Below are 19406 nucleotides of genomic sequence, written 5' to 3' on the forward strand. Positions count from 1 at the left end.
CAACTTCACAAGACAAATAGTGGAAGAAAGAAACCCTGTGGCCACAAGTCTTCTGTTCCCTAAGTGACACACTGCCTTCCTCAGGTGACGGATTTTCCAAAGCTCTCACCTTTGCAATCCTAATGCATGCACCGCAACGATGTGTCCACTGTTGGTCTTTAATACACACCTGTATTTCTATGCAGGGCGATGGGTAAGCCTTTCTCAAAAGCAGAGTCTTTATTATCCCAGTCCTTCTCATGAGTGGGTTTGTTTGGCTAAACAGGAGAGAGGGGACCCTGCAGGTGATCTCTGGAGACCTCTGACCCCATTTTTACTCCCTCCAGGCTCTGGTCTGACACCTTCTCAAATGTAGTCTAGGATAGAGCACGGGGGAAAACAATGGAGACTCACTGGTGTAAGACACATCAATCAGTGTTCATCTACCCGAAATAAACTAAGACTAGCAAGACGAAAATAACTCCGACACTTCATGTTAAAGAGGCACCGATGAGCTCCTGTTAAGGCAGCACAGAAAACTGTGGTCGTTTTCAGCAAAGTTAGCCTGGTTTGGGGTTCCACATCCAGCCTCACACAGGAAGGGAGATATAAAAGCAGTGGGAGGGACCAGTACTCCTCCCCCCAGTTCCGGGAACAAGCTGCTTCTGCTGTAGGGAACTGGAGCCTGTCTTCCAGCTGACCCCCGGCCTACAGCAAACACTGAACAACATGCACTGACCCCTTTTTATGGACCTGTATGGCTCTATATCAGGTCTTAGGGATGATAAGGTCATTGACCCAGCAAAATGCTGCTTTCAAGCAGCTGGAAGTCTGGCTGAGAGGATTGAGCGAGTACAAGGAAGGAAGATCATGGTGCTATCATGTGCTCAATAAAACAAAGATCACCCAAAACCTACATTTTGCACTTCAGATCTAAGCAGGGGGCTGGCATAGAAAAGACAGGTGCAAACGCAGCTCAGTTGAACTCAGTGTCCTAAGAGCTAGAATGGGGATTTATCCAAAGCGACGTTAGGGGGTGGGACACAGAGTCAGGGGAACTTCTCAGAGAAGGTGGCATCAATGCTAAAATTTCACATGGATTTCACCCAACTGAAAGATAGGGGAGGCAATCCCAGGCCAATGGAATAACGTGCCCAAAGGTCCACTGGCGTGAACGCCCAAGGAAGATCTAGAAAAAGACCAGAGGTAGGGGGCATGAGCGGCTTTAAAACCCACAAGCAATGTGGAGTCAAAGGAAGGTTTAAACATAGGAAGCACATGAAACAGGTTACAGTAGAACCCTCTGGTGATAAAAACAGAACCCACATTGCCGAGTGGGAGAAAGACAGAAGTTGGCTGACCAATGACAATTATTTTTAAGGAGCACTTGAATGAATTCTGTTTCTATGATACTAACAGAATCGAAGGCCAACAAAATATGGATTAGGTGATAAATTCTAAGGGTGGTCAGAGGAAACTAATCTCAGGTGAGGACATGGTCCAGTCGTCATCCCAGTTCTAGGACTAAATTCTTAGTCGGCCTGTAGGGGAGCCATTTTCTCGGTCTCCAATTAGGGACTCTGGACACAGTTCATGGTAAAACCCGTTCAGCCATCAAACTCTCTGATGCATCCCGTTCATATGCTCACAGTTACATGTGTCCGTTTTCCACATTTCCTCACAACCAACTCCACACGAATTTGCACAGCAGCAGAGCTTCTTCCTACAAGTGTTTATTAATTACAAAAGGCAGTTTAAATCTTTACAGTGTGGAAACCTTAACCTTAACCGAATGATCAGTGTTGCCCTCACCAGTAATAATAAGAAACATCAGCATCATGTGCCATCTGACATGATGGACCGAGAAGGACATAACATCAGTGATGTGGAGAGAGCTTCCCAACCATCTCATCCACACCAAATGCAGTGAGTTCGGGGCCATCTTTTCAGTATGTTGTCTTTTGTTTTGGAAAAAACCCACTTGGGCACACTCTTACTCTTTAGTCATAGACATGATACCTGTTGGACGTGGAAGCTGAAATACCTTTAGTTTAGCTGACTTTACCTACAATCATCACAAACTAGAATCGTGTTGATGCAAAATAAGCACTCATTGTACTTGGGGGAAAACAAATCAATTAGCAACAGAATCATGTTGAACCACCCAGTGGTTATGGAGATTTAGGACTCATGCAACTGAAAATTGCCTGTTCTGTGGTGGTGCTATTTCCCCTTTATTCTTTTGCCAGCCTCCAGCAACCATGCCTGGTTTCCACCCATCACAAAGCAAAATGAAACAAAAATCACCAGGGGTTAAAAGACCTAAATTGGATTATAGTCACACTGTATAGAAAACAAGGTTTTACTGGTAGGTAATTGCATTCAGCTGAATAAATATCCTTACATTAGCTTATGGCCCATTAGTATTCTGATGGTGATTATTTTTACATAAATGTGTCTGCCTCTGAATAAATGGGGAAAGGGTGGAATGATATGAGGTTTTGAGATGAAATGGATATTCTGTTCAGTAAACCAGAGTTTTGGGCATGGAGCTAGGATTATGGGTGAAATTGAAATTACACAGCGATGTACTTAACATTATTTCTTTGCAAAGTAATCTACTGAAGCCATATATTTATGGGTTTCACACTTTGTTGTGTGTCTCATAGACAGGGGCCAGAAATACAGATACTGAGGCTCTTTCCCTGACATTCTGCATTAGAACATCTAAGGGTGGGACTCAGGAATCTACCTTTTAAATACAGTTCCCAAGAAATGCCCTGAACACCCAGTTTGAAAAATGCTGTTCTAAATGTTGACCAGTCTTATTCTAAGTTATCAATGATGATTCAGGATAGATTGATCTAAAAGGACAAATGCCCATTTGTTTATGAATTACCTATAGCTACTTTCTCGCTAAAATGGCAGGGTGCACAGTTGTGACAAAGACCACATGGCCTGCCAAGCCTAAAATATTTACTCCCTGGCCCTTTAAAGAAAAAGTTTGCCAGTCTCTGGTATAAATAGATGCCAGTGACTAAGAAACTAGGAAAGTGGGTAAACTAAGAGATAGAGCAGTTGGCTGCTAACAAACTGTCAACTCCTTCTCTGGATTTCTCTTAAGTGATCCAGGGTGAATGGGCTCTATTTTTTTCCCAGCTTTATTGAGATATAATTGATTTATAATATTGCATGAGTTTAAAGTGTACAATATATTAACTTGATACAATTATATATCGTGAAATGATTACCACAGTAACTTTAGTTAACACCTCCATAACCTCACATAATTACCATAGTTTTGTTTGTGGTGGAAACCTTTAAGATCTACTCTTTTAGCAACTTCCAAGTGTACAATATAATACCATTAACTACAGTCACCATGCAGTGTATTATTCCCCAGAACGTATTCATGTTATAAATTTGTGCCCTTTGACCAACGTCTCCCCCACATCCTTCTCTCCCCAACCCCTGGTAACCACCATTCCTCTGTTTCTAGGAGTTTGGCTTGTTTGGATTCCACAGGTAAGTGAGGTCATACAGTGTTTGTCTCTCTCTATCGGACTTATCTCACTTAGCATAAGTGAGATCACAAATGGAAGCATTTGCATCTTGCTCATGGCTGAATAATATTCCATTATGTAAGTATTAGGTTGGTGCAAAAGTCATTGTGGTTTAGAAGGTTAAAAATAATTACAGAAACCACAATGACTTGTGCACCAACCTAATAGTTTCCGTTTCTTGGTTATTGTGAATATTGCTGCAATGAAGATGGGGGTGTCATAGGTCTTTGAGACAGTGATTTAATCTCCTTTGGATATTTATCCAGAAGTGGGATTGCTCAGTCACATGGCACTTCTATTTTTAATTTTTGAGGAACCTCCATATTGTTTTCCGTGGTGTCTGTTATCTCCCCTGAATTCTAATCTCAGCTCTGCTACACACTAGAAGGATTTAACGTCCCTGAACTTCAGTTTTCTTTATCTATAAAAATGGGAAGGATTAGACTAAATAAAATAACATATAAATGACAAGCATTATTGAAGTCTTTATACCAGGTAAGGGAGGAAGATGAATAAACCATAATGTGTACCCTCAGTTTGCTCAGACATGATCTCCAGGTTCTATTTTATCGTTAGTGTAAGAAGCTAGGTGGTGTAGTTATTAAGACTGTAACCTCTGGAGTCAGGTCTAGAAATTTGGTTCAGCCACTAACTAGCAGTGTGACTTTGAGAGAGTTCTATATGCTCTTGAAGCTGTTCAGAAATACAGGGATTGTATTTACTCCAAAGTGTCAAGGTGAGGTTAAATTAGACAATGCAGGTAAAGTGCCTCATACAGTGCAGGTCTGTAATAAATTGTTAGTACTGGTATTATTCATATTCTAGCATTTGTTTATCAGTGGAGACACCACTGGTTGGGGCTGGACAATTCTTCTTTGTGCAAATCACTCCAGAACACTTAGCATCCCCACCCACTAAATACTTCTAATGTCCCTTAAGTCAATGGAACAAGTCAAAGTGTCCCCAACATTTTCAAACATGGAGTGACAAGTACTATTATTGCCTCTTGGTTGAGAACTGCGTGGGCAGTATATTCTGTAAGGACTTGTTTATCTTTGTTTTCTCAGCCCAATCCTGTGCCAAGCACATAGATAGCTCACTAAATACTCTTAAAAGAAAGGAGTAAAGCAGAACGACTAAACCAACATGACTTTGTGAATATGCTTGCCAGGCCACCATTATATTTTTCTACTTTTGGTTCTACATGGTTCTATGAGATTTTTAGAATCACTCATTAAATGGGAAATAGTTCTGAGAGAAAATGCTTCCAGCTGTTACGAACTAACATCAAGGTGGGTGTATGCCAGCTGTGACAAAAGCCCTGCAGGAGTAGTTTACAGGACAGAAAGAATGGGAGATGGGATGCAGTTCAAATATAAAGTCAGAAATGTTAAGCTTTGTATGGTCTCTAATTGTGCCCCTGCATTAGTCTGTGCACAAAAGTAAGAAAGTCTATGACAATAGGAACTCAATGGGAGATGCAACTCTTACCCACCTCCGCCTTTATTTTAAAAGAAATTGAAACCCAAGTTCCTTTTGCAACTACCATCATGTTTTTTTCTCTTTGTTTTTAAAAGAAGCAATCCACGTCCCATACTCCTCTTTCCTCTCTTCTTAGTCTTCCTGAGAAAATTAATCTAAAATTGTCTTCTCTCCAGCTTTTTAAAAAAAATTAAACACATTCTTCTCATAATTTCCTGAAAGTTCCTTCCCCAGCAACTTCAAATATTTTTCTCTCCTTAAGCACATGAAAAGATATTTAATATCACCAATAATTAGGGAAATGCAAATCAAAATCACAATAAGATATCACCTCACTCCTATTAAAATGGTTACTATTAAAAGACAAAACAAAACCAAGTGCTGGTAAGGATGTAAAGAAATTGCAACCTTTGGTCACTATTGGTGGAATATAAAATGGTGCTGCCACTATAAAAAAGAATACGGCAGTTCCTCAAATAATTAAACACAGAATTTCCCATGATCCACCAATTCTACATATAGGAATACACTCAAAAGAATTGAAAGCAGGGTCTTTAGAGATATCTGGAGAAAAGAAAAAAAAAAGAGATATCTGTACACCCATGGTCATAGCAGCATTATTCACAACAGCCAAAAGATGGAAGCAACCCAAGTGTCCATTGATGGATGAATAAACAAAATGTGATATGTACATACCATTGAATGTCATTCAGCCATAATGTTATACATGCTACAACATGTATAAATCTAGTAATGCTAAGTAAAATAAGCCAATCATAAAAAGACAAACACTGTATGATTGATTGTACTTTAGGAGATAGAAGGAGTAGTCACATTCATACAAACAAAAAGTACAAAGGTGGTACCTAGGAGCTGGAGGGAGCGGGAAATGGGAAATTGTTGATTAATGGGTATGCATTTCAGTTTTGCCAGGTGAAGTTCTGGAGATAGATTGTATAACACTGTGAATATATTTAACACTATGGAACTGTACACTTAAAAATGGTTAAGATGGTAAATTTTATGTTATGTGTACTCTACTACAATCTTTTTTTAATTGGGGAATATTGGGGAACGGTGTGTTTCTCCAGGGCCCATCAGCTCCAAGTCGTTGTCCTTCAATCTACATGTGCAGGGTGCAGCTCAACTCCAAGTCCAGTTGCCATTTTCAATCTTTAGTTGCAGGGGGCGCAGCCCACCATCCCATGAAGGAGTTGAACCAACAACCTTGTTGTTGAGAGCTCGTGCTCTAACCAATTGAGCCATCAGGCTGCCCCTCTACTGCAATTTTTGTACAGTATTTTTAAAAAGTTCAGGGGAAACAGCTATAAAAATCTAAAAGGATATTACATTCAGATTGCTTGCCAAAAGAGTCTAAATTTTCATTCCACGTTGAAGAGACGAAGACTGGCTTACTCTTCGAGAGTAAGACTGGCTCTTACTACCACGTTTCCCCGAAAATAAGACCAATCAGCTCTAATGAGTCTTTTGGAGCAAAAATTAATATAAGACCTGGTCTTATTTTATTATAATATAAGACCGGGTATAATGTAATGTAATATAATATAATATAATATAATATAATATAATATAATATAATATAATATAATACCGGGTCTTATATTAATTTTTGCTCCAAAAGACCCATTAGAGCTGATTGTCCAGCTAGGTCTTATTTTCAGGTACACACGGTATTTAAAAAAAAAAAAGACTTTAAGATGACAAAAAGATTAGAAAGTAAATATGCATTTACATGTTTTTCAAAGTAAAACAGAGTATAGATTCTTATAACAGACGAGTGCACAAATTTGTTGGGTATATGGCAATAACAACAACCAAAAAAAAAAAGCAATTAATTCTTTGTTCATTCTAAGAATCAGTGGCCAGTTGGAATTTGAATATAAATTGTTTTAAGTATAAGATACAAATAACTGTTTATACTTATTTGTTTCCTTTTAAGTCACAATATAACCAGTTTTTCACTATTTATTGTTATATGTTTTCCTTGTTCTATATGGATTTATTTAAATAATCTTTTTCCACTACACATTTTCGGATAGTAAAGACCTTCTTCAATTATATCCTCTATGCGCCGAGTTCCGATTCTATCTCTGGACCCGAGCAATCTAAGTTTTCCAAATTTTTACTTAAAATGTATTTGTATTAATTCAAATTCAATGTAAAACGTCAAACCTATCATTGCCCCTCCAAATACTTTCCTATTTCTCAGTGTCATCACACTCACTACAGTGACAACATTGGTGTCATTCTGCCGACTTACATTTGCTCGTTCATCACTTAATCAGTTCCCAAGCCCTGTTGACTTTTCTTTTGAAGGGTACGCATCTATCTTTCATCTGTCCTCTCTTTTCCACGCCCTCAGTGGTTCTCTTAGTTCTGGTCCTTACCACTCATGTCTGGATGAGCATAATGAATTTCTCTTTCGGCTTCTCATTTCTTGGCATTTTTTGGTTTTAATTCCCTAATTCTACACTCCCCCCCAAACTCCCCCAGGTTAATCTTTCTAAAATGTAGCTCTGCTCCAGGGAAGACATTTTACTCACTCTTCCGTGAACATGTTTGTCTTTTCCTATCTCTCGGCCTTTGCAGGATTCCTTCCTCCCTGTCTTCTACCTCTCCGAATGCTATTCAGATCCCAGGGCTGCCTCTCTTGATGAGCTCATGTCTCAGTGCTCTGTCCTCAGGAACATATTTTGCCTACACCTATCAGAAGCGAATGATCCATGCATGTAAACTTTAGCCATTTACAACACAGAATCCATAAATAAGAGCCCTGGATACTTCTTAATCGCGTAATCTTGAATAAAGCTCTCAATGGGTATAATGATTATAAAGTTATTTTTTGAATGCCTACTATGTGTTAAGCATTTTATATTTACTAATAACAGCCATCATTTATTGAGTATTTTTTAGGTGCCAGGTCCTAAACACATTACATAAATCGGTCCACACGGAAAGCTCTATAAGGTAGGTAGTATTATTAACCCCATTTTTCAGATAAGAAAACTAAGGCAGAGAGAAAATCTACAGCTTAGCAAAGGAAGTTGCAACTAATGATTGGTAGAGCTAGAATTCAAACCCAGATAGTCCAGCTCCTGAATCTAAATTCTTAACCACTACTTATATTATATTATAATATACCATTTAATCCTTCAAGGCATATATTATTTTGCCCGCTTTGAAGATGAGAAAAAGAAATACCCTAAGTCACAGATGTGGCGAGTGGTAACACTAAATTTTATACCTAAGTCTGTCAGAGTCCATTAAATATTATTTTTTAAGTATGCTTGTGTTTTTGAGATTAACATGACTACTTCAAAGATTATTATGGAATTAAATAGCATCACGCTTGTGCTATAAATGCTAATGTACTGAATGTTGGCTTGCGTTCCCTGAGAGCCCATTCTTATGTTGCCACCATGCCTATTAGCTGTAGACAAACAGTCTCCAAACTTTAATCCCCTATTTCTTTCAGACTTTTATTGTTTTACAAATGTAGTAATTTATGTATAAATTAAATATATGTGTTATTGTACTAATCAATTTTGATTCTGTCACTTATTAGTTACTTGGTCTTATTCTAGTTTCTTAATCTATTTATGCTTCGGCTGCCTGATCCTTTAAACGAGGATCCTAGTATATACATATATTGGGTGTTGTGAACCTTGAAACAATTTATGTAAAGCATTTAAAACACCATCTGGTTCACAGTTAAATGTACAAAGTTCTAGATGTAATCATTATGATTGTGTCTATTACAAAACATACAAAAGTGAAATTTAAAGAAAATGAGACATGTGAGTTAAATAATTTTATTTTATCTTACTGATTAATGATATAAACTTTTTTGACCTGCCTAAAAATATCACTAATATCATTAATTTTAGCAAGAGAAATACGAGGAACTATTCTCTGCGGCTTTTCAAAGTCTGGGTACAGTATTTTGTGGTACAGTGATTTGATGACCTGGTTCTAGATTTATTTTGATTCTTGATTTGAATGACTGCCTAGTTGAAAAATATACTTCATAAAGGAACACAGGTCCTTATGGAAAAAGCATGTTCTTAAACAAGTAATCATATTAACTTTTATTAGTTAGCCTTGGTCCCTATTTTTGATCCTATTCACTAATAATTTTGAGTTTTGTGTTGATATTTGGTTAATAAATTTCCATATTCCATAATGTCACTCTCTTTTTTTGCAAATTAAAGGACCATGTTTAACATTTATAATTTTATAAATGTTCTGAAATTACTGAAAATTTTCATTTGGAAGATTTTTAAATAGGTTAGAAAATTCAGTTTCAAAGCCTTATAAATATGAAACAGAAGAGTTTCATAGGTAAAATACACCAGTCTTAGTCTCAAGAGCAAAAAGCACATAATGATGGAAATATTTTTAAACATATATTTTCAAAATCTTTTCTCAAAAGTGGGAAGTTCTTTCTCATTTATTGTCTAAAACATTACTTTAACTCAAAGGGATCAACTAAGTGGGTATATTTTGTCAAAATATCTCTCTTAGATAACATATCAACTATAGCCATTGTTTTTATCCCACGTTTTATCTGAAAAAGGGTCCAAACCAGGAGGAAGGGGAATGCTATTTTTCCATTTTTTTATTGTTATCTTCAGCTTGAATTACTTCATTTTGACCTGCAGTTTCTTTGCAAGAAATATTTTAAGTCACCAATACATTTTAAGAGGGATTGTTTATTGATGATTAATAAATTAATATTCAAATATTAGTTATGAACTATTGAATCAGTAATATAGTATAAATCCATTTCACCAAGAACATGTACACGGCAATATGTCACCGTATGTTTAGACGAACTGGATGAATGTGATCGCCACCACCAGAGGTTGCCACCACCAACCTGAGTTACAGAACTGCCACTTTTTTGCAGTATTCTTATGGACCTTGTGACACAGAATCATCCAACTTACTGATTAAGTGATGAAGCTAGTATCAGTCCTTATATTAACTGTTAGTAAAGCTTCATAAATTTCTACTTTCTTAATGAAATCTAAATAGAAATTAAAATTTAATATTTTATTTGGGGACTTCAAGGGATAGTCTTGCGCATTCCTACAATGTGTACACCCTAATTTGGAGAGGACGGCACTAAGCTGTCTCATGCCAACAGCGCCCCCAAGTGGTCAGCGGAGCATAACAGATGCATGTTTTCTCTAATACCCCCATTTTTCCCGTTAAGGAGACTCAAGCCCTCACAGGTTTTTTTTCCCTCTGTCTTCTACAATCTTTACTGTCAAACTCAAACACAGCAATACACACATATATGTATCCTTTTAAACTTCATTTCTCTTGTTTCACTTTTATATTCCCCACAAATATCCCTCTTCCCCACTCTTTTTTTTAACAGAAAAATTACTCTAATCATTACCTATAAGCATATAGTATCAGTCTAATGTCAGCATTCAAGAAGGTAGAAACTATCCATTTTTGTCTAAAATTAAACAATAAACACCTGTATTCTCAATTTCAAAAGCCTTCATAGATTTTTAGGTGTTTCCTTCAGAACTACTATTTTTCACTTCAACGTTTACCATATCTTCATTTTCTCCTAACTGTATCAGTTTGCCTTAAATATGAGCATTCAAGAGACATATTTTTCTTATTTAATTTCAATATTGTTTTGTTTCAGGTGCTGTCAGTTCCTGGTAAGATGGAGTAAGCACGACCCACTCTGTCTCTGCCACTGATGCAGCTATAAAACCTGGACAGGACACGTGCAACAGCCACTCAGGGACCCTGAGAAGTAAATAGTAGCAGGAAGATTGGGAATGAAGACCAGAATTCCAGAATTTAGAGTACTACCAACCAGTGGTGATATTTCCATTTTTTTCCCTCTGGCATCCCCCAGCCTGAGCACAATGCAGGCTGAAACCCAGAAGTGAGTATTAGCACAGAGAGCTCCTAAGGAAACCTGAATTCTGCCTCAAGTGGTAAAAAGGGGACTCTAGCACTGAAATGAGTATATACATTTTCCTCGTGTTTTTTCTTCTCTTTTCTCACACCCCAGTCCCAAAGCACTGCCGTGGTGGCGGTGATGGCAGAGGTCCCTATGGGAGCCCACCAAATGGGGAGGGTTTTGGGGGCCCTTCCTCTCTGATGGATGGAGCTGTTAGTTCAAGAAGGTGGCGTGACCCCTTCTTGATGTTTACACTCTCTCTATCCTCCCAGCAGTGAACCCCGGAAGTGGACATAGTAACAACGATGTATGGCAGAGCGGGATTAACTAAAGCTCCAGCTTTCTAGCTAATGGAACAAAAGGGGAACACTCAGGAAACAAGTACCAGTAGACTGCAAAGAGGAAGGAAATCAACACAGTGACCTCATAAAACTACTTATGTACTCCCAGGTGTCCCCTGGCCTGTGCATGCATGGATGTGACCGAATCAGCATATCAAAGAATTCAAGAACTAAACACACAGACAGGCCACTGTTCACGTCATAAACTGACCCCTGGATGACGCACACATGTGACAGATCGAACTGGAACTGCAAAGGGTTTCAAAACTTGAACTGACATTGGAAATACAGTCCACAGAAGGCAGGTCAGAACTTGTAGCCTGAATCTAACCAGGTCAATTGCCTGACAAAACAAAAATATCTGTTTTCAGTAGGATTTAAATAAGAACAAGAATCTCACAACATAACGCACAAAATGTGCAGGATACAATTCCAAATTACTCGGCATATGAAGAACCAGGAAACTTTCAATCCACATTGAAAAATAAAAAGACAATCAACAGACAGCAACCTCAAGATGACACAGTGTTAGGGGCTGAATTGTGTTCTGCCAAAGTTCATATGTTGCCGCCCTAACCCCCAGTACCTCTGAATGTGATTATATTTGGAGATATGGCCTTTAAAGGGGTGATTAAGTTAAAATGAGGCCATGAGGATGGGCTGTAATCCAATCAAACTATGTCTTTATAAGACGAGGAAACAGACACACAGACAGACACCAGGGATTGCATGTGAGACACAGTGAGAAAGCAGCCACCTATAAGCCAAGGAAAAAGGCCTTGGAAGACGCCAAACCTGCTGGCCCCTTGATTCAGGCTTCCAGTCTCCAGACCGATGAGACAATAAATTTCTGTTGTTTAAACCACCCAGTCTGTGGTGTTCAGTTATGGCGGCCTAAACAAACTAACAGACACTGATGTTATCATTTTCTAACACGGATTTTATAGCAGCTATTTTTAAAATGCCACAAGCAATAGCAAATATTCTTGAAACAACGGGAAAAATAGAAAATCTCAGCAAAGAAATAAAAGATTTAAAGGAATCAAATGGAAACCTTAGAAATGAAAAGTAGAATAACTGCACGGGCTCTGAGATGACAGAGAAAATAGTAAACCTAAAGGCAGATCAATAGAAATCATCCAATCTGAACAACAAAAAGAAGAAACTGAACAAAACTTAACAGAGTCACAGGGATGTGTGGGGCAATAAAAAAATTTCAAAAAAAGGTCTAAAATCTAGGTCCCTGGCATTCCAAAAAGATAGGAGAAAGAGAAAATATTTTAGAAAGTAATAGTTGAAAATTCCCCAAGTCTGGCAAAAGACTTAAACCTACAGATTTAAGAAGCTAAGCAAAACCTATAAAGGATAAACACAAAAAAATCTACACCCAGGCACATCATAGTCAAACTTCTGAAAAAATTAAGAAACGAAAAAAAAAAATCTGTGAAGCAGCCAGGCAGAAGTGATGTCTCACATACAGGGGAACAATTAAAATTCAGAAACCATTGAAGATAAAACTGGAGTTCTTAGAAATGACCCCAAATCCACAACTAAACAAAAATTATAAACTGAATTTCATTAAAATTAAAAACTTTTGCTCTGCAAAAGACATTATTAACTCATTGAAGAGACAAGCTGCAGACTAGGAGAAACTATTTTCAAATCATATCTGGTTAGGGACTTGTATGTGTATATAAATTAAGAACTCTATACTCAACAGTATGAAAACAGAAACCCAGTTTTAAAAATGGGCAAAAGAACAGACACTTCCTTTAAAGAAGACATGGATGTGACAAATGCATATAAAGAGATGCTCAACATAATTAGCCATTAGAGAAATGCAAATTAAAAGCATATGATGCTACTCTATACCTATTAAAATGGCTAAAGAAAAAAAAATTAATTGCTAGCGAGGATGTGAAACAACTGAAACTCTTATGTATTGTTAGTAGGAATGGAAAATGGTAGTCACTCTGGAAAACAGTTTGGCAATTTCTTAAAAAGTTAAACTTACATGTATCATGTAACTCAGTAATTCCACTCCTGGGCATTTGCCCTTGAGAAATGAACACTTGTGCGCACACAAAAATCTATACATGAATATGACTCAACTCCCAATTGCCAAAAACTGGAAAAATCCAAACGTCCTTCAATTAGCAAATGGATAAACAAACTGTAGGATACTGTATACAATAGAATACTATACAACATTAAAAAGAAACAAACAATTGATACATGCAACAGTTTTGATAGATCTCAACGGAATTATGCCGAGTGGAAAAAGCCAGTCTCAAAAGATCCCGTTTATATAATAGTCTTGAAGTGACAAAATCATAGTAACGAAGAACAAAACAGATCAGTGTTTGGGATGGGGGATGTTATTTTAAAGGGGTGTCACAAAGTAGTTTTGGGGGGGGTACCATAACTGTTCTGTATCCTGATTATAGAGGTGTGTTAAAATTCAAAGAACTAAATACCCAAAGAGCAGTCAACTTATCTCTATGATAATACAGGATATAAAATTAATAAATGAAAAATACATTCTTCTATGTTGGCAACATTATGATTTTTTCAAAAATTTTTATTGCCAAATATCAGTTATTTTGTTGGAGAAATGAGCCTTTGGCAACTAGCTTTGAAATCTAAATATAACTTACTACAGTATTTTCAGGGAAAAAATATATTTTGAGTTTCCATTATTACTTGACAATGAAGAATGACTTCAATTCAGAAGTCAAAGAAGCAAGATGGGGCTAAGCTAAGAATAACACGAGGGCAGGGTAAGGAGAGCTGTGTGCAGAAAAACAAGTCCAGCCAAGGTGAGTGGGTGTGGGTTCTCCAGGAAGAAAGGAAAAGAGAAACTTCCTAAGACAGGCCTGAGGGGAGTTTGAGCTTTTCATCATTTGTTTATTTACTTGAAAGGGTATGAAGACACTGTTTCGAAAAGGAAGAGATTGATCTTTTCAGTCACCAAATGTTGGTTCCACAGCTTCACCCCACCTGTCTTAGCCATGGCTGCTGTAACAGAATCTCATAGACTGGGTGGCGTATAAACAACAGAAATTTATTTCTCATCGTTCTAAGGGCTGGAAGTGTTCGGTGTCTGCTGAGAGCCCAATTCCTGCTTCGTGGAAGACATCTTGTCACTGTGTCCTCACGTGGCAGAAGGGGATGTCTCTGGGGTCTTTTTTATAAAAGCACGAATCTCATTCATGAGGTTTCCTCCTCATCACCTAATCACCTCCCAAAGGTCCCCCCTCCTAATACCATCACACTGAGGGTTAGGATTTCAACCTATGAATTTTGGGGGGACACAAACATTTAACACATTGTACCACCCCTCAGCATCAGTAGTTAAGAGGGTGCCGGAGCAAGACGAGGTAAATTCTAGAAATAACATTTTTTTCTTTTTACTATAGCTATAGATATATAGATATTTAATATGCATATATATTATATATACATAAAAATATATTTTATATAGAAAAACTATAAATACATGTAAAATACATATTTTATATTTATTTTACATTTATATAGCATATACAATTTGTATTTATATTTTAAATATATTTAAATTACTAAATATATGTATTTATATTATTAAATATTGTTAAAATATGCGCCACATGGTAAGGACTAAAAGAGGCCACCGCCACTGCCACCTGGCGTGAGCAGAAGTGTGTGAAGTACAAGCGAGTCCTACCTGTTGTGGTGCCTCAAGTCGAGATGCTTTCTGCAGGGACCGTGTCAAGGTGTTTTACATCCACAAGTTCAGAGCCACGTTTGGGGAGAAGCAGCTGCTCTTTCCCAGTGAGAAGGTTCTCTTGGAAGGGTCTGAGGGGTCTTTGTCCAGCTCCATGGTCTGGCAGGTCCATGAGGGCCTGAGTGCAGATGCTGCCAAACGACTGCCATTTGTGACAAGGGTTGTCTACGTCAGCGAAGGGGCAGCTTGCAGCCAGAGCCCAAGAACAGAGCACAAACCCGGCCGAGATGAAGCTGATCCTGCAGACGGTCGGATACCAGTGACACATCGTTGGAGGGGCTGTTGGAGAAGTGGTGACTGCCGGTTTTACCGGAGACCTGACCAGGGCAATTGGAGGCCCCTCAGCCCTTCCCCTGTCCTTGGAACACACGTTCCGCCCACCGTTCCTATAGTCGGAGCCATTTCAAGGATGCAACCTGAGAGAGCAATGTGCTGTTGAGTTGCTGTCTGGACAGTAGACGTGACTGAATACGTTAGGGCCTCTACATAAACCCTTAAGATTCTGGCCGGAGGTGCGGAGATCTATTTGTATTATGGGGCCCAAGACAAGCCTCGTCAGTAACTTCCTTTGCTTATTAAAACTGCCACCTGCCAATCTGGAGGGGCCTGCCTCTTTTCGGTCTCTCTTTGCCCTCCGTGTACCACGGCCTGTGGGGGCGGAGCCCCAGAGAGTAGTTTCCAGGCTCTCGGCCTCACATAGACAGGTGCTGGCTCAGGTAGTAAATGGCCAACTGTGATTGCATGGCCATCAGCTGTGGCTAGTTGGCCGTCAGCTGTAACCAGTGAGCCATTGGCCACAATATAACTGCTGTGGCTACGAGGAGGAGAGAGAAGAGAGGGAAGAGAGAGAAAGAATGGGGCCTAGCAAGAAGATGGCGGCTGGGCTGGCAAGCGTGGATGGCGGTTTGCGGACAGTGTGGATCCAGCCTCCAGTGAGAGTATAGTGCCGCCAGAGAGAATATAGTGGTATGACTCCCCTACCTATGGCTCCGTGGGTGTTCCTTTTCGGCCTCACCATATCCTGCGTTCTTGTATGGGGAGCGGGACCAGAGACCCCGCAGGCCTCCCCGCATGACAAATGGCGCAGCGAGCAGGGTCTCCCCGCATGACACGGCCAGTTTCAAATTTTACCTCCAGGGAACTCCTGAGGTGTTGCACCAACACACAGCGCTAATTTAGAAGAGGTGTTCAGCCTGCCGTCTGTGCTGTGCTGCTTTGCCCAGGGCCAAAGGGCCTCCAGCAGCGGCTGAGGGTTGAGGGGGCCAGAGACATCTCTAGCCCGGTCCAGGGGGAGGCGTAGCTAGGCCAGGCCGCAGCCAGGACCTCCAGAGCCTGGCTGGGCCACCCCCAGCTGCCCAGACGAAGGGTCTGTCCCTCCAGGCTGTTTGACCCAGTGATGGCGCTGACCTCCTTGGAGAAGCTTCTGTAAACCCTGAGGCCCCACTTGATTGTGCACGCGGCCTGGATCCACGGCTTCTCCAAGGAGCTGATGGAGAACAGCTGTACCACCTGCCATCAATCTCCTGACCAGGCAACAAGCTTTATTGCCCGGGGCTGGGGCAGGGCCTTCCTCACCTGGGACATGGGCTTCTCAGACCAGCCGCATAGTGACAAAGTGTTGGTGCAGCCCAGACGTGACTACACGCTGAAGGAGGTCTCCTTCTAGAGACTCCTGTTTGCTGTCCAGCAACACCAAGGTCCCAGAAAAGGCCTGCAGGCCCAGTTCCGCTCCACAGATAGCACTGTGTACAGGACAAACGAGGAGCTGGTCAAGGCCCTCAGGAAACGCTGTCCTGCCAGCTTCCTGGTCCCCACTGCCTACTCGTTATGTATACCTCGGACCTACTCAACAGTGCCATGGCTTTTAGGGCTCAGAGCTCCTTGAATGTCCCCCAGATGCAGTCTCCTCAACTTCACAGGCTGAAGCCAGGATGCCCACAGTGCCCTGTTGTGCTGCAGAGGTGGGCAGGGCCCAGGGCTGCTGTCAGGGGGCCAGGGCCAGTGGGTGCCCTCCCTGGCCCCCCTGACACCTTACATCCTGGTCCAGATCCAGACCTGCAGCCAGAGGTACTGGCCGCTCTTTGCCGGGGGAGCCCTGGGAGGGGTCCTTCTGGTCATGAGCCTCTGTGGGGCGGGTCCCACTCTGTGGCTCCCCCCACGGCCTCGGTTACTTAGGAGTATCTGGTTAAAGACAGTGACAAAGAGACAGAGATGGGTGAGAGCTGAGCCCAAGCACGAGCTCCTAGGACCGGACGTGTCCAGGACCCATACTCAGTGTCATGGTCACCCTGTTGGGACCTCTACCGCACCACACCATGCCACATGAGGGACAGGGAGGCAAGGACAAGGACCACCAGGTGGCATGTGATCACATTTAGATAAATAAAAACACTTTCAGTTAAAAAAATACATATATATAGATATAGATAGATAACTCAAGTTATGATAAAAGTTGACATTTAGAACGAGCCCATCCTAGGTTTAAAATATGTAAGTTTATTGACACCCTTCCATTTAAATCGTGGAGTCTAAATCCCTTCACCTTGGATGTGATATGGATTTAGTGACTTAGTGACTCGTTTCAACAAATAGATATGGTGTAGGTGATGTTATGTGATTTGAGAGGGTAGGTCATAAAAACGACACAGCCTTGAGCCCCTCTGTCCCTCTACCTGACTCCCCTCTCTGTCTCTCTGTCTTTCTCTCTGTGTCCCCACGTACCCCCCTCTCCCATTGCTCTAACTGGTGGAAGCCGCCATCATGCCGTGAGTCTGTTCAAGCAGGCTCGCAGAGAAGCCCATATGGAGAGAAACTGAGACTTCCCATCAACAGCCAGCACCAGTGGGAATGAGTCACATTAGTGTGAGAGGGCCACCTTCAAAGTGAGTTCTCCAGCCACAGTTCAGCCTTCAGATGTCTGCAGGGACAGCCGATATCATATTGCAACCCCAAGCCAGAGCAGCCCAGCCACGCTGCTCCTGAATTTCTGAGCCACAGACATGGTGACGGATATAGATGCTCACTGCTGCTCTAAGCCACCAAGTTATGCAGCATTAGGTAACTCATAGAAAGCCTACATACATCAGGCTTCACGTGCATTGTCTTATGTAACTCTTACAAAGTAGAACACCTTATTTTACAAATGAGCAACCTGCTACCAGCAATTATTGAAGAATTTATTGCACAGTCGCGGAGTTAATGCACAGCCAAGCTGGAATTCACACTCAGGACACGCCATTCGCGTTAAATGACTGTGTGTCAGTCACTGGGGATGCAGTCATGGAAACTGGTGAGTAGAGTGTTGATCAGAGGGAGCAGCTATTAAACAGGAGGGGTGGGGGGCACAGCCAAGTTCAGCTAGAAGGAATGAAAGAGGTCAGTTAGCAAATCCAGTGGAAACTTAACAGGACAGGTTGAATTTGAGGGTAAGGACTGAGCTCCTTGGCAAAGGGAAAAGCAAACTGAGGTGAGAAAAGGGCAAAACTGTGGAGTGGTTTGTATTCTTTTAATGGCAAATAAGAGGGTAGCCAAGAACACAGCAGGAATCAGTCAAAGTGGAGGAAGCATCTCTGGAAAAGCCACACTGCTGGGTTCTGTTACTGGTTGCCCTGGCAATAGGATCCCCACCTTATGGTAATGATATTGAAATGGGAAAACTTCATGCAAATGACGTAGCTAGTGATTTTATTGGTGCTGATGTTCACATTTGTCTGGATAGTGCCACCTTTTCAGGAGGGCTGAGCACAAATTTGGGAGGGGTTGTGTTCCAGAAAAAAAAAATGATACCATAAAAGGGAACATGGATAATATCACCCATGGGCTTGGACTTGGCCTCTCAGGAAAGTCTTCCAGGTACCACTGGTTTGTTTCTTTCCCCAGTAACCCTGGAAGAAGTCAGTGCTAAGTAATCAATCTTGCAATTTTTCTTGCCTGGTCCATTCTGGTTTTAATGCTGAAGGAAACCCTGTAAGTCAGGGCCCCAGTGTCCTATGGAAGGAGACAAAACCCCATAGGTGCCCTGTTATTTGGACAGCTCTGGCTGCAACCATTTCTGCAGAGACAGGCTGCCCAGAAAGCGTGTATTTGTTTCCTAGGGCTGCCATGACAAAGTACCACCAACTGGGTGGCTGAAAGCAACAGAAACGTAGTGTCATACAGTTGTGGAGGCTGGATATCTGAAATCAAGATGTCAGAAGGGCTATGCTCTCTGGAGGCTCACGTGGGGAATCCTTCCTGGACTCTTCCTAGCTTCTGGTGGTTTGCTGGCAATCTTGGGTGATACTTGACTTGCAGTTATAGCACTTCAATCTCTGCCTTTA

General features: G+C 40.8%; 1 pseudogene; it reads left to right on the forward strand.

Moving 5' to 3' along the window:
* The first annotated feature begins 1771 nt into the window (after positions 1–1771).
* On the forward strand, positions 1772–17413 carry LOC109434467 (cytoplasmic tRNA 2-thiolation protein 2; annotated as a pseudogene).
* The last annotated feature ends 1993 nt before the right edge of the window (positions 17414–19406 follow it).

Source organism: Rhinolophus sinicus, linkage group LG12, assembly GCF_036562045.2.
Source record: "Rhinolophus sinicus isolate RSC01 linkage group LG12, ASM3656204v1, whole genome shotgun sequence".
NCBI classification, from domain to species: domain Eukaryota; kingdom Metazoa; phylum Chordata; class Mammalia; order Chiroptera; family Rhinolophidae; genus Rhinolophus; species Rhinolophus sinicus.